Genomic DNA, 16,916 nt, shown 5'->3' on the forward strand with positions numbered 1-16,916 from the left:
GATGAACTAATCAAACTTAGGGAGGATAAAACCCCTGGTGTGGATGGATTGCATCCACAAATACTAAAAGAAGCAAGGGGAGAGATTGCAGAGGCGCTATTATATATTGAGAAAAATTCACAGAGTTCCCCATTCCAGCTGAGAGTCCGTTAGCGCTACAAACCACCACAGACACATTGCTGCAGCAGGGCGTTATACGGCCGGACACCTTTACAACTAATTCACCAATTTGGCCAGTTAAGAATCTAGATGGGAGTTGTCGACTCACGGTCGATTACCGAACCTTAACCATGGTAACACCGGCACGTGCCCACAGACAGCGAGAGACGCCCACATTACTGTCCCAAATACCAAGGAAAGCCAGGTAGTTCTCCAAGCTGGACATTGTAAATGGGATTTGGAACATTCCCATCTTGCAGAAAGTGCACAGCACTGATCAGCACAAGGTGGACATTATTCAAAGACATCCCCTACCAGTTTCAAAGACAGCCATGAGGTCACTCCTCAGATTAGTGGGGTACGAGCGATCCTTTATTCCCCACTTCGCAGAGGGAGCAAAACCATTGTAGGAACTTTTGACCTTACCGAGTGACAAGATAAAGGCACACAGTTTGCTGCCGTGTTTGTGCCAGCTCATGTTACTTTTGTCACTAAGAGACAGAAAGACATTTTGTCAGTGCTTGTTTGATGATCACGTTTGATTTTGAGTCTTGTGGAAACATTTGAGTCGTGTTTTACTGAAGGTTAAGAAATACCTGCTTTAAGAAATTTTATTAAAATCTACCTCATGTGCCAAAAAGATCTTTAATATTATTGATACATACATTCTCATTTGTCCATAATAGCAGGGACTTGATACAGTGCCATCATTAAATTATCTTAGTAATGATTCCCATAATCAGTGATGTGTATCCGGAAATTGAAATTTTATTGCTTCATACAGTGACTTCTCGGGGATTTATGTTAAGTTTACACGTTTTTTTTAAAGTGTCCGTCAGGGGAAGAGATGTCAGTGCTGGGGACTGGAATGTTCTCCACATTTCAGATGACCCCCAGTCAGCATCAAGTGCTCCTGGACCGAGTGTTGCACAGACAGCTGCAGAGTAAAGTCCCATATGGAACCTCAGCCCAAAGCTCACAAGAGCAATCACTCCTCCACCAGTTGGACACTTCCAATTCCCACACCACTCGATCTTTTCCCCACTCTGAGTCAGATTACCAATGAGTGGACAGTTACAGCCATCCTTTGAGATGAAAGGATCATTTCCTGTCCACTTTACCACCCGTCCCACAGCTGATCTCACTCGTCTCAGGCAAGTCAAAGCTTCAACACTGTTTCCCCAGTGGTTGATACTCAGAAATATTGGAGTGGAAAATATTTATGGCCCATTTTTGGATCCATAAGCAGCGGTGCGCCGACAGCGCGTGTCCGAATCCTGAGGCCGGTCCGAAATTGGATGTGGACATCGCCGGAAAGGCCAGCATTTAATGCCAATCCCTAATTGTCCTGGAGAAGGTGGTGGTGAGCCACCTTCTTCAATACAACTGAGTGGCTTGCTCGGCTCTTCAGAGAACAGTTCAGAGTCAGCCACATTGCTGTGGGTCTGGAGTCACATCCAGGTAAGGACGGCAGATTTCCTTCCCTAAAAGACATTAGTGAATCACATGGGTTTTTACAACAATCCGGTCATTTCATGGTCACCTTAATGATGCTAGCTTTTTATTCCAGATTTATTTATTAATTTATTTATTGAATTATAAATTCCACAGTTGCCATGGTGGGATTATGAACTGATGTTACCGGGTGATTAGTCCAGACCTCTGGATTACTAGTCCAGTAACATAACCATGATGCTACCGTACCCCATAAAGTACCAATCATTGCAGGAGCAGTCTCTGTACACAATGCAAATCAATGACACGTTGCTTTCATTGCCCTTGTAAGATTCTCGGTAGTGGGAAAAATGCTAGAGTCCATTATAAAGGATGTAATAGCAGAGCACTTGGAAAAAAGTGACCAGATCGGACAAAGTCAACATGGATTTACAAAAGGTAAATCGTGCTTGACTAATCTACTGGAATTTTTTGAGGATGTAACTGGTAAAATAGATAAGGGAGAACCAGTGGATGTGGTGTATTTGGATTTTCAAAAGGCTTTCGATAAGGTCCCGCATAAGAGATTAGCGTGTAAAGTTAAGGCACATGGGATTGGGGGCAAGGTATTGACTTGGATAGAGAACAGGTTGGCAGACAGAAAGCAAAGAGTTGGAATAAACGGCTCTTTTTCCGAGTGGCAGGCAGTGACTAGTGGGGTACCGCAGGGATTGGTCCTTGGACCCCAGCTATTCACAATATATATTAATGATCTGGACAAGGGAACTAGATGTAATCTCTCCAAGTTTGCAGACGACACAAAGCTGGGTGGGCGTGTGTGCTGTGAGGAGGATGCTGAGAAACTCCAGTATGATTTGGACAGGTTGGGTGATTGGGCAGAAGCATGGCAGATGCAATATAATGTGGATAAATGCGAGGTTATCCACTTTGGTGTCAAAAACAGGAAGGCAGATTATTATCTGAACGGCAATAGATTGGGAGAAGGGGAAGTGCAACGAGACCTGGGTGTCCTTATGCACCAGTCGCTGAAAGTAAGCATGCAGGTGCAGCAGGTGGTTAAGAAGGCAAATGGTATGTTGGCCTTCATAGCGAGAGGGTTTGAGTACAGGAACAAGGATGTCTTGCTGCAGTTGTACAGGGCCTTGGTGAGACCGCACCTTGAGTATTGTGTGCAGTTTTGGTCGCCTTATCTGAGGAAGGATGTTCTTGCCATGGAAGGAGTGCAGCGAAGATTCACCAGGCTGATACCTGGGATGGCAGGAATGACGTATGATGAGTGATTGGGTCGATTGGGCTTGTACTCGCTAGAGTTTAGAAGAATGAGAGGGGATCTCATCAAAACTTATAAAATTCTAACAGGCCTGGACAGACTAGATGCTGGAAGGATGTTCCCAATGGTCGGGGAGTCCAGAACCAGGGGTCACAGTCTAAGGATAAGGGGTAAGCCATTTAGAACAGAGATGAGGAGGAATTTCTTCACCCAGAAAGTGGTGAACCTGTGGAATTCTCTGCCAAAGAAGGCAGTGGAGGCCAATTCATTAAATATATTCAAGAAGGAGTTGGATATATTTCTTAATGCTAAAGGGATCAAGGGATATGGAGAGAAAGCAGGAACAGGGTGCTGAATTTGGATGATCAGCCATGATCTTATTGAATGGCAGAGCAGGCTCGAGGGGCCGAATGGCCTACTCCTGCTCCAACTTCTATGTTTCTCAAAATTCACAGATCCCCCAAAGCTAGAAGAAAACCCTAAAGAAAATGACTTTGGACTCTTTCTAACAAGCTTCAGGATGATAAAATATGCATTGGGCCTAACAGAGGGAGATTCAAGTTCGGAAACCAAGATTTGGCATTTTAAAAGGCCTGTTGGGCCTGTAAAGGGATAAAAGGCTGCAACAGGAAATGGGATCAACCTCTGTAAAGACAGTTTGGGTATTGGAGTAAAACAAATTATCTGGGGATCTGTGTAACCTCACTCAGCCCCTATCAGACATTAACATCCTAACAATTGACCCACGGAGGAGCAGTCCCCACCCAAAACACAGGACTCATCCAAAACATGCATAATGCAAATCACCTCGCCAACCTACATAGAGATCTCGGGCTCAGACAGGAGACTCTAAACCTGAGTATAGCTATGACAATTAACTAGGAGCTCAACAGCTCATTGAATAATCAGTACAGCATCCCGAAAACATTTTACACATTTCTAATCAAGTTAACATTAACGAGCCCGCCCAAATCAAACAATAAACCGGGACTGATTTGGCGTGAAGTTAAGAAGGCCCCTCAAAGTATAATTGAAGGCCTGTTTTCTCAAGAAGACAGTTCTCTCTAGAAGCAACACACAAGAAACCGGAGCATCGAGACGGGGCAGCATTCTACCGTACACCCAAGTTCAACAGCTTCAGTGACCCAGGACATCATCGGACACATCACGGCAACAAGAGCCTTACGAAACTACCAACAAAATATTACCAACAACCAACCTGGTAATATCGAGCCACCGCGACCAAAGAAAAACAACTCAGGAGAAAACCGAAGATTCGAAAGTTTTCCACTCTACAATCTATTCCTGACTTATCCCCGGGTAAGATTTTTACTTAAAATGAACTGTAAACCATATCTCTACAGAAGAAAAGTGGATACTTACCTCATAAATCCAAAACGCACCCTACCGCATCAGCGGACTCGCGAAGACTGACCAGCAGTTGATGTCCTCTACCGCGTCCGGGGTACGGCAGACACCGACCAACACATCCAGCGAACCCCGAAACCACGAACCAGCTCAACTGTCGAGGATTTATTTGGTGAGCATTATCCCTGGTCCTCTAGAGTTCAACTTAGCTAGGAAGTGGGATTGGGAGGGGTGAGGTATTTTCTACTGTATTTCCCTCGTATGTATTAAAACGTTTCCCATTTTTATTAGAGTATAAGATTGTTATGTTGTATTTTCTTTCTTGAATAAAGATCAAAGTTTCTTGCACCAAAACTGTCTGCTGCACTTTTGTCACCCCCCCCAAATAAGCCCAAGGTCTAGAATCAAGGGAGTGGGAGCGATTCGAACCGTTCATATGTCAGTGGTGAGGCTGACCCACACACCACCCCCTACAAATGCTCCTAAGCTACAATGTGAAAGTTTGGGAAACTCTGAATAGTCCACAAGAAGAATTAGAAGAGGCTCTCGCTGAAAGAAACCCTCTGCCTCTGGAGCTTCAGGCCCCTAAATGTGCTGGATATTAAATCCTCAGGTGAGAAGATCCAATTCCCCAGTCTCCCTCTCTCTTGCCACCCACCCGGCCCAGTCAATCCACTCCCCCCGATTCCCGGCTCCCCAACCTCCACAATTCCCGGCTCCCCACCCCCCCGATTCCCGACTCCTCACAGAAGCTACAGTAATGGTGAAAGAAGCTGAGAAGAGCCCGAGCCTGCGGAGGGGAAACGAGGTCCTGGGAAAGTAGCAGCGGCCCCGAGCGTGAGGGAGCCGGCGAGAGCCTGTCTGACTGACGGACACTTCCTTTGCCTGACAGTGAGCGCTGAGCGTTGCCAAGTGTTGCTGCTCAATGGCGCTCTCTGCTGGTGAGCAGACACAAATGCTCAAGGAAAACAGCGATGAGCAGGTGGACACAGAGAGCAGGAAGGTTACAGACAGGAAAAGAGGTGTCTGTGCCTTACCGGCAACATGATACACTGTCAATTTAAGAGAGCGGCTTTGAGCTAATTGCTGCTCACCGCCTGCTTACTTCAAAAGCGAGCAAAATCCTTCGAGCTGGAATTGAACCAGCAATTTAAGGAACATTTATGTTCTAGTTTTAACCGTTATAATCTTCTTCTCTACAAGCTGAGCGATCGAAGGGGAGCAGCAAAGTTTCTGCTATTTGGTGATTGTTTGCCGTGCGCCTTTTGATGCTCCCAGCCTGGTGGAATCACAGGAGCTGACTCAGAAGCTGCTCACGCTGCCGGGCTGTGGGACTGTGAGCCGACAACTACTCTCCACAGTCTGGGGAACCCGTCTGACTACAGAGCAGAAGATTGTCGGTGTGACTCTGATCGGGCTCGGAATTGTTTTGTAAACTGTGCATTGTGGCTTTAAACACTTTGGGCTAGATTTTCAGTATAGGCAGTTTTGGGGCGCTAACCTTAGCGCCCGCCCGAAGTTAGCGCCCGCCCCAAAGTAGCGCCCCGTTGCCGGGAATTCAGTGGCTTCGCCCTAAGAGGTTGGTGGAGCGCTAAAAGAGGCGTTCCACTACTCTCTTTAGGCGCTAAGCCGGCGGTCCAGAGGGATAGCGCCCAGGCGGGGCGCAGCGCGGGTGCGGTCATTTTTGCACTGACAGCAGACCCCGTGGTGCCGACCAGCTCTTAAAGGGGGAAGGGACGAATTGGTCTGCTGCCACGCCCTGCACACTGCAGCCTTGCAAAGAGGCCTCAACACGACTGCTCAGCCCCAGGGAGTCATGGCAACGCCAGAGAAGGCCCGTCAGCGTGCCCTGCGCTTCTCAGAGGGTGATCTGGACATAATGGTCACAGCTCTGGAGGTGAGGCGCAAGACCTTGTTTCCAGAGAGTGGGAGGAATCCAACCCACCATGACTACACCAAAGCCTGGAAGCAGATCGCCCAGAGGGTGACGTTCACCGGCGAGGCCCCCAGGACCCACACACAATGCCGTAAGAAATACAACGATCTGACCAGGATTGTGAGGGTGAGTAGCCTTTCCAGTCTCCTCCTCATTCTTGCATGTACACCTGACATGATGGGCAAAGGGACCTGAAAGTCCTTTTGGCCAGCCCTCAGCCAGCAGCATTGGGACAGTCATGAGCATCAAATGGCCATTCGGCACTCTACACTTTGGCCAAGCTATTCCACCATGGGAGGCAGTGGACAGTACATCAGGGCTTCACTCTGTCCAAGCTATTCCACCATGGGAGGCAGTGCACACTACATCAGGGCTTCACTCTGTCCAAGCTATTCCACCATGGGAGGCAGTGCACACTACATCAGGGCTTCACTGCGCACTTACAGCCCGTCCTTTCTCTTGCAGGCTAAAGTAGCGTTTAATCGCCAGGCCCGTGCCAGGGGTGGCCGCGCCAAGCTGCAGAAGCTCACTCGGCTGGAGGAGCGCGTGTGTGTGCTCATGGGAGCCCGTGTGATTGTCCCCACAGCGTGCGGTGTATCCGACCCTCCACTGCCCGGCAATGGTAAGGACCTCGCCTTTTGGCCCTCTCGCGTCGCACTGGCCCATCCGAGCTACCTCCTTTGCCACTGTCCCACCAATGCGCTGAATCCCACCAGTCCTAACTCCCTCGCTGACGCCGTCTCCTCACTCTGAAGCTACTCTTGTGCATTCCTGCTTTCAGCTGGTGACGACCAGGACCCTGAGGCTGCCAGTGACAGCACCTCCAACCAGGAGGAGGAGGAGGAGCAAGCCGGACCTTCGGGGGAACAGTCACGTCCCGCAGGAGAGGAGGAAATGCTTGACACCTCCTCACTGGACGAGTGCCTGGAGGAACTGTCGCAGGGCAATGCAGCTTCTGGGACCAGTGGCGTCCAGCCACCCAGCAGCCGTGCGCGTGGCCCGCGGCCTTCCCCCCAAAGGGGGGAAGGATCAGAGGGGAGTGCTGCTGCTCGGCACACTCGCCGTCACCAACGCGGCAAGGGTCCCCTAGTTCGGCCCCCTCCTCCCCAGCGGGAGAGTCGCGACTCCAGTCCGGACACCTTCACTTCGGAGGAGGTGCGGAAGCTCGATCAGATGGCCGACGACTCGGACCGGCGCCACACGGAGCTCATGAGCGTGGTGGGGCGCATGCCTGAGGCCATCGAGTCGCTGGCGACCAGTGTGCGCGAGTTCGGGGCAGCAACTGCCGCGACTGGCCGCATGCTAACTGATGCCGTCAAGACCCTGGCGGATGTGATGCGCGCGCACACCAGGACCACAGGGCCACTCACTGCTGCCACACGCGCTGTCTCAGGCAGGCATCGCCAGGGCAGGCGCCGCGCTGGACCATCCCAGCAAGCCGGCCGTCGGCTGATTGCTGCGGATCCTGCAGTGCGGGCCCGGCCGAGTGCCACCGCGCCACAGCACCAGCCAGCGCATCCCAGACGCCAGCTGGCCCACATTGCGCCATCCGTCGCCGCCATTCCCCCTCTGGGGCGTCAAGGGCAAGCGGCTGCAGCTGATGGTGGCCAGGCTCAGGTGCGCCACTCAGGAGACGGCCCCTCGAGGCCCAAACGCCGTGTAGGCCGCCCCCCAGCGGCATCTGGCGGAAGGGCATCTGAGCCTCAGGCGCCTTCCCCCAGCCTCGCAGCAGCCACTGGGCAGAGCTTGCGAAGGAGCAGCAGGCAGGGCAGGGGAGGCAAAATGCTGGCCAAGGTCTCGCCCTCGCGGGCCACTCAGTAGAGGGTGTGGCCAGCTTTCCTTTAATATGGCGGTGGCCATCTTTATTTTGCCCATGGTTGTGCTTTTGGAGGGCTTTTTTTTTGCGTTAGGCCGACGTTGAGGCCCGGTTTCAATAAAGGTGGAGTGGCTCCTCCCCAGTTTGTGGGAGTGAGTCGTTTGTTGGGCTTTTTGTGGGGCCCGTTTATTGTTTTTGGGGATTCATGTGGGAAGGGCTTTTCATTTTTGTGTAATAAAAAATTATCTTTATTCATGCAGTCTCCATGGTTGTTCTTCTTAGTGTTTGTTGGCTTCGCCGGCTGAGGGCTTGCGGAGCGGCTGCATTCATCTTCCCTCATGGCCCCTGGCCATTCCCTGACAGGGGGCTTAGAAGTACCGTGTAATAAGGTGGCGTCGTGCGGCCCTTGGCCCTGGTCGCTCCCTCCTGGGAACGTACTCCTGCTCCTCCTCCTCCTCCTCCTCCTCCTCCTCATGCTCCTCCTGCTCCTCCTCCTGAGGTGCTGGTCCAACGTCAGGTGGCAGTGCCTGAGTCCTGCGGATAGCCAGGTTGTGTAGCATGCAGCAAACCACTACAAATTGGGAGACCCGGTCCGGCGAATACTGGAGAGCTCCTCCGGAGCGATCAAGGCAGCGGAACCGCTGCTTGAGGACCCCAATAGTTAGCTCGATGATGTTGCGGGTGGTTTGATGGCTCTCGTTGTAGGCCTCTTCAGCAGCGGTCCTGGGCGCGCGGAGCGGGGTCATGAGCCAGGTGCACAAAGGATAGCCTTTGTCCCCGAGTAGCCATCCTCTTGGGGGAGGCTGTGCCTGGAACATGTCATGCACAGTACTCTGCCGCAGGATAAAGGCATCGTGGCTGCTGCCTGGGAAGCTGGCATTGACTGCCATGATGCGCTGCTTGTGGTCACAGACCAGCTGCACATTCAGAGAATGGTAGCCCTTCCTGTTGCGATACTGCTCGCCATGCTCCAGAGGGGCCCGCAAAGCCACATGCGTACAGTCAATGGCGCCCTGCACCAAGGGGAATTCCCCGAGTCTGGAAAATCCCAATGCGCGCTGATGCTGGCTCTCCAGGGCCATGGGGAAGGAGATGAATTGGCTTCTCCTTCTGAACAGTGCTTCGGTCACCTGGCGGATGCAGCGATGCGCGCCGTACTGGGAGATGTTTGCTATGTCCCCAGCAGCGTATTGGAAGGAGCCGGTGGCATAGAAGTTCAATGCCACTGTCACCTTCACTTCCACCGACAGAGACGTCCTGCACCTGAGCTTTGGCCGCAGATCTCGGCGAAGCAGGTGGCAGATCTCTGCAATCACCCCCTTTCGGAATCGGAGCCTTTTAACACATCGCGCGGCACTCATGTTTAGGTAGGAGCGCTGCTGGCGGTATAGCCTGACTGGGTAAGGCCTACGTGGCCGACGCCTGTAGCCCCCTCTGCCTCTAGCCAGGGCTGCCCCTCTCACAATGCGTCTGCGAGCCCTACGGACATGGAGCTGCAGCTCCGCGTTGGCACCCCATGCAACCCCCATCAAATCCTGGCAAACACTCTAATTTCCAAATGGCCACTTGCAGCGCTGTTGCCTGAGTCCAAAAATACCTGGCTCTTGCTGCTTGAAACCAGTTAGCTATCCTCCTTGTTGTGTCTCCAGAAATGCGTTGCACAAGACTGTTTTCTGAAAAAAGGATGGCCTTTATACTGGAGAGGACGTTCCCTTTAATTAGCGCCCCCCGGGGCCCGCGCTGGTTGTGTTGCGTTCCTTTTTCCAAACGCTCCGGCCGCCCGCCGCACAATGGGGCGGTCCGACTGAAGTTTGCAATCGTGGCGGCCAAAGGGCGTTGCACGAGGATGTGACGTCATTTTCTGCGCGCGCATCCGGGCGGGCGCTAAACTTTGCGCCGGCGCTAACGGGCAACTTAATTTGGGGCGGGGCGCAAACTGCGCTGCGCCCGGGCGCTACACGCATAGCGCCCGGAAATCACTTCTCTTAAGGCGCTAACTGCTGGCGCAAGCAACTGAAAATCTAGCCCTGTGACTTTAAAGCGGTAACGGCGGCAGAAAATACTGAAGATAATATCCGCGATGCCTTCGTGAAAGGCCTGCGGTCCGACTACTCACGGCAAAGACTGCTTGAAGCAAAGGACCTCGACCTGAACACAGCTGCAGCCCTCGCTCGCTCCCTAGAAGTGGCCCATCGGGACCTCGAGGCATACTCCAGGTACTGTAATTCGCGACCCTGGGACTCGGGACCGACCCCGACTGCAATACCCCTCGCAGCGCCGCCCCTGGGACCTACCTCAGCGTCGGCGTCCCGGACCCGATCAGGACCGCCACCCCCGGTACCGGCTGCGACATCGGAGCCCCGCGATCGGGCCGCCGGCTGCTTCTTCTGCGGCCAGGCGAAACACCCGAGGGCGCGCTGCCCAGCGAGAAACGCGACGTGCTCAAGCTGCCTGAAGAAAGGCCACTTTGCTAAGGCCTGCAGAGGGAGATCAACAGAGGCCAGCAGTGCCTCATGCGAGCTGTGGGGGCGGCCATCTTCCATCAAGGCCACAGATGCCAGCATCCCCACGTGTGAGTTATGGGGGCGGCCATCTTTGATCCAGGCAACCGACACCAGCAGTGCCTCATGTGAGTTGTGGGGGCAGCCATCTTCCCCGCCATTTTGTCCAACCTCGTGGGCGCCGCCATTTTACCCACCACACTCGACCGCCACCTTGCCTCCAGACCCGACCACCGCCTCACCCGCAGACTACAGCAGCTCGCTCAGCCATACACTAGCCTCCGTCACACTGGACCAAGCCCGCCCGCATCACCTGTCCAAGTCCATGATGGACATCAAAGTAAACGGCCGCGCCACGACCTGCCTGTTCGACAGCGGAAGCACGGAGAGTTTCATCCACCCAGACACGGTGAGCCACTACTCCCTCACTGTCCGGCCAACGTGCAACCAGATCTCGATGGCATCGAGGTCCCACGCCACAGACATCAGCGGCTACTGTGTTGTGACCCTGTCGGTTAAGGGCACGGAGTATAAAAATTTTAAACTCCTCGTCGTGCCCCAGCTCTGCGCTGCCGTCCTACTAGGGCTGGACTTCCAATCCCACCTCCAAAGTGTCACTCTAGCATACGGTGGACCCCTCCCCCCACTCACAGTCGACAACCAGCAGCTTTTAAACCGCCTACCGCGTAACACCTGCGGCCTATCCACCCTCAAGGTCCCGCCACCTTCCCTGTTCGCTAACCTCACCCCCGACTGCAAACCCGTCGCTACCAAGAGCAGGCGGTACAGCGCCGGGGACAGAGCTTTCATTAGCTCTGAGGTACAGCGTCTCCTGAAGGAGGGCATCATCGAGGGGAGCACCAGCCCCTGGCGTGCCCAGGTCGTAGTCGTTAAGACCGGCAATAAAAACCGCCTGGTCATCGACTACAGCCAAACCATAAACCGGTACACCCAGCTGGACGCATACCCCCTTCCCCGCATATCTGATATGGTCAATCAGATTGCACAATACCGAGTATTCTCTACCATCGACCTTAGGTCGGCCTACCACCAACTCCCTATCCGCCCTGAGGACCACCAGTATACCGCCTTCGAGGCAAATGGCCGCCTCTACCACTTCCTTAGGGTTCCCTTCGGCGTCACCAACGGGGTTTCGGTCTTCCAAAGGGAGATGGACCGGATGGTTGACCAGAACGGGCTGCACGCCACGTTCCCCTATCTAGATAACGTCACCATCTGCGGCCGCGATCGGCAGGACCATGATGTTAATCTGGAAAGATTCCTCCGTACGGCCCAACGGCTGAACCTCACCTACAATAAGGAGAAATGTGTGTTTAACACCTCGCGCCTTGCCATCCTCGGCTGCGTAGTAGAGAACGGAGTCATCGGCCCCGATCCCGAAAGAATGCGCCCCCTCATGGAGTTACCCCTCCCCCACTGTCCAAAGGCGCTGAAGAGAACCCTGGGGCTCTTCGCCTACTATGCCCAATGGGTGCCCAATTATGCGGACATGCCAGACCCCTCATGAAGTCCACATCCTTCCCCCTTACGGAGGAAGCGTGCGCAGCCTTCTCCCTCATTAAGGGAGACATTGCTAAGGCCACAATGCACGCGGTGGATGAGTCCATCCCTTTCCAAGTGGAGAGCGATGCATCCGACTTCGCCCTGCCGCTACCCTTAACCAGGAGGGGAGACCGGTGGCCTTCTTCTCAAGGACCCTACAGGGCCCTGAGATCCGACACTCGTCGGTCGAGAAGGAGGCCCAGGCGATCGTGGAGGCTGTACGACGCTGGAGGCATTACCTGGCAGGCAAACGATTTACCCTCCTCACCGACCAGCGTTCGGTCGCTTTTATGTTTAATAACAAGCTGAGGGGCAAAATCAAGCATACATGTCAAGCTTAGGGCAGCGACCCTCCGGAGGGGTCCAATTTGACTCTTTCTTCTTCGGTTGCTGCACTGCGGATCCCTGTGCCTGCTGTTCTGGATCATTGGTTGTCTCATTGGGTTCGCTGCTGACATCTTGGGATTTGTGGAAGAATTCCCGGAGCCGCATTCTCCTGATGAATTCCTCTGTGTCTGCCGCGAGACCGATGGGGTCCATTTTGGTGGTGGGGCAGAAATTGAGCCCTCGGCTGAGAACTTCAATTTCGTCTGGTTGAAGGGTGTGGTCGGACAAGTTGACGATGGACTTCCCTGTGGTTTCAACCGTGGTACCAGGGGAGGCTTGGTTGCTGCTGGTGGTGATGCTGAGTTTCTCAAGCTTCCTGTTCTTGGTGTGCATGTAGGCAGTGTAGTTCCGTTGCCTCATCTGTTTGGTGGTGTCTCGTAGCTGGTCTGCTGTGTCCTGAGCACAGGCTGAGAACATGGACTCTATCTCGGTTTCGAGGTTGCGGCGTCTGCTGTAGAGCTGGTGTACGAGATGGTTGAGGAGTGTGCGAGAGGTACGATGGCAGAGTCTCTCAGCGTAGTCTGTGTTGTAGGTCGACTTGAGTGGGTTCGTGATCTGTAGTCCTTTTGGGATCTTGTCTGCTTTCTTGCATCTCTGTAGAAACTTGATGTTTGTGTCGATATGCGCGATCTTCTTGGAGATCCTCTCCACTTTGAGCCGGCAGTTTGTGGTGTCGATAGTAGCCATGGTGTGGAGATGCCGGTGTTGGACTGGGGTGGACAAATGTAAGAAGTCACGTTGTCTACCTCATACGTTGCAGGAAAGGATGCCCCGGAGCATGGTACATCGGCGAGACCATGCAGACACTGCGACAACGGATGAACGGACACCGCGCAACAATCGCCAGGCAGGAGTGTTCCCTCCCAGTCGGGAAACACTTCAGCAGTCAAGGACATTCAGCCTCCGATCTTTGGGTAAGCATTCTCCAAGGCGGCCTTTGAGACACACGACAACGCAAAATCGTACAGCAGAAATGATAGCCAAGTTCCGCACTCATGAGGACGGCCTCAACCGGGATCTTGGGTTCATGTCACGCTACATGTAACCCCACCTGACGTAGGGTCATCCAGACTCGAGTCGTCGTTGGCTTGTTCTCTCTACACAGATGCGGCTGGACCTGCTGTGATTTCCAGCAAAAAAAAATGTTTTTTTGTCTTTTTTGTTCTTCATACAGACCCCAGCATCTGCAACATTTGACCCCTTGTGACCCCACCTCATTGTTCTTTGATGTAGTGTTTTCCTGACAGACCTGTTTGGACACCATTCACACCTTTGATTGCTGTGATTATCTCTCTGCCGAGGTGTGATAAATGGCAGTTAGAAAGATTACCTGTAATCATCTGGCATTATTCTCTGACTATATAAGCTGTGTCTTTATGCATCTCTCCACTTCACCTGACGAAGGAGCAGCGCTCCGAAAGCTTGTGATTTCAAATAAAACTGTTGGACTATAACCTGGTGTTGTGTGACTTCTTACATTTGCCCACCCCAGGCCAACACCGGCATCTCCACACCATTTCTTTTAATATATATTTCAACTATCTGGGGGAGCCCGGCGGTGCCGAGGCTTTCTCGAGGGCATGTTGTTGTTGGAAGAGAGAGAGGGAGCGACTGGGGGGAAGAGAGAGAGGGAAGGAGAGAGAGAGAGAGAGGGAAGGAGAGAGAGAGGGAAGGAGAGAGAGAGAGGGAAGGAGAGAGAGAGAGAGAGAGGGGGGGAAGGAGAGAGAGAGAGGGGGAAGGAGAGAGAGAGGGGGAAGGAGAGAGAGAGAGATGGAAGGAAAGAGAGAGAGAGATGGAAGGAGAGAGAGACGGAAGGAGAGAGAGGGAAGGAGAAAGAGAGGGAAGGAGAGAGAGAGAGACAGAGAGAGAGGGAAGGAGAGAGAGAGAGAGGGAAGGAGAGAGAGATTGGGAGTGTGAGAGAGAGAGAGATTGGGAGTGTGAGAGAGATTGGGAGTGAGAGAGAGAGAGATTGGGAGTGTGAGAGAGATTGGGAGTGTGAGAGAGAGAGATTGGGAGTGAGAGAGAGATTGGGAGTGAGAGAGAGAGAGATTGGGAGTGTGAGAGAGAGAGATTGGGAGTGTGAGAGAGAGAGAGAGAGATTGGGAGTGTGAGAGAGAGAGATTGGGAGTGTGAGAGAGAGAGACTGGGAGTGTGACATTGGAGTAGGACATAAATTAGATAAATAGATTACAAATATCAATATTTAAAAATACATCAATACAACTTTTGTTAATAACTACTTAATGCCAATAAATAAATATGTCTTACCAGTTGAAAGTTGTAACTTGAGCTTGTTGTAGTTTTCCTTTAGTTTTCTATTGAGCCACTGGATGGAGCATTTTGCCAAAGGATTCACAGGATGCTGGAAGGCTAACAGTTAATTACAATACATATTTCACTTAAGGAAGTTTTAAAGTGCAAGAGCAGAGCATTTTTGTCTTTAACACTGCTGGTGCAGACCTTTTAGCATCAGGAGCACATATTAGAAAACAAAGTGTGGACTACCCACAATTTTCTGTTAATTAAAATGTGTGGATGGAAAATCAGTAGTTTCTGACAGGCACTCTAGCATGCAGAGCTCTGCATTTGGGGCACTAAAGGAGAAAATTTACCCCCATTCATCTTCTGAATCCTGAAGTTGGATTTAGTTTCAAACCTTCACCAACCTTTGTTCAATATTATTCATTAGTGTTCTTTGAATCATCATTTTTCTTTTGGATGTTTCCTTTTTTTAAGGAATTTTCGGTCACCCAGCACCATACAACATATGCAACAACAACATACATTTTCACAGTGCCTTTAACGTAGTAGAATGTCCCAAGGCACTTCACAGGAGCCGTAATCAGACCAAATCTGAAAGAAGGAGGCATTAGGTCAGGTGACCAAAAGCTTGGTCAAAGAGTTAGGTTTTAAGCAGCATCTTAAAGGAGGAGAGAGAGGTAGAGAGGCAAAGCAGTTTGGGGAGGGAATTCCAGAGCTTAGGGCCTTGACAGCTGAAGGCCCGGCTTCCAATTTTGGAGCGATTAAAATCGGGGGTGCACAAGAGGGCAGAATTGGAGGACTGCAGAGATCTCAGAGGGTTGTAGGGCTGGAGGAGGTTACAGAGATAGGGAGCAGCGAGGCAAATGTGGGATTTGAAAATAAGGATGTATATTTTATAATTGAGGCATTGCCGGACTGGGAGCAAATGTAGGTCAATGAGCACAGGGGTGCTGGGTGAAATGGATTTGGTGCGAGTTAGTTCACTTGCAGCCGAGTATTGGGTGAGCTCAAGATTATGGAGGGTAGAAGATGGGAGGCCAGCCAGGAGAGGATTGGAATAGTCAAGTCTAGAAGTAACAAAGGCACAGATGGGGGTTTCAGCAGCATTTGCTGCAATGGTTGGCACCTTTTGTGAAGTGATTTGGGTGAAGGCTTCTCGTGATATCAGGTTTACAGGCCTGAGACCTACCATGCACCAGACATACTTTGCAACCCCCAATGCAGACGCAAACCGCAGCTGACCCAGAATGTTATTTTAATAAGTCTTTCGTGAATAGCACGTTTACGGAGTTGGACACACCGCAGGTAGAGGTTGGACAGGAAGAAAGGGAATGGGTGACCAACAGGCAGAGTACGAGGCACAGGCAGGTAGTGCAGGGGTCCCCTGTGGACATCCCCCTCTCAAACAGATACACCACTTTGAGTGCTGTTGGGGGGGATGGCTTATCAGAGGAAAGCAGCAGCAGCCAACTTCCTGGCACCAGGGGTGGCTCTGCTGCACAGGATGGGAGGAAAAAGAGCGGGAGAGCTATAGTAATAGGGGATTCTATTGTAAGGGGAATAGATAGGTGTTTCTGCGGCCGCAAACGAGACTCCAGGATGGTGTGTTGCCTCCCTGGTGCAAGGGTCAAGGATGTCTCAGAGCGGCTGCAGAACATCTTGGAAGGGGAGGGTGAACAGCCAGTTGTCATGGTGCATATAGGCACCAACAATATAGGTAAAAAGCAGGATGAGGTCCTAAAGGCAGAATATAGGGAGTTAGGAGGTAAATTTAAAAATAGGACCTCAAAGGTAGTAATCTCAGGATTGCTACCAGTGCCACGTGCTAGTCAGAGTAGAAATAGAAGGATATTTCAGATGAATACGTGGCTAGAGGAATGGTGCAACGGGGAGGGATTCAAGTTCCTGGGACATTGGAACTGGTTCTGGGGGAGGTGGGACCAGTTCAAACCGGACGGTTTGCACCTGGGCAGGGCTGGAACCGATGTCCTAGGGGGAGTGTTTGCTAATGCTCTGGGGGAGGGTTTAAACTAAAATGGCAGGGGGTTGGGAACCTGAGCAGGGAGACAGAGGAAAGGGAAACAAGGATAAAAGCAAAAGATAGGAAGGAGAAAAACAAAAGTGGCAGTCAGAGAAATCAACGGTTTAAATCAAACGTGGCCACAGTAAATAATAATTCTAATAGGTCTAAGAGCGTTA

The sequence above is a fragment of the Somniosus microcephalus genome, chromosome 9 (genome assembly GCF_052327205.1).
Source record: "Somniosus microcephalus isolate GS21.2 chromosome 9, FLI_Smic_1.0, whole genome shotgun sequence".
In the NCBI taxonomy this organism is placed as follows: Eukaryota; Metazoa; Chordata; class Chondrichthyes; order Squaliformes; family Somniosidae; genus Somniosus; species Somniosus microcephalus.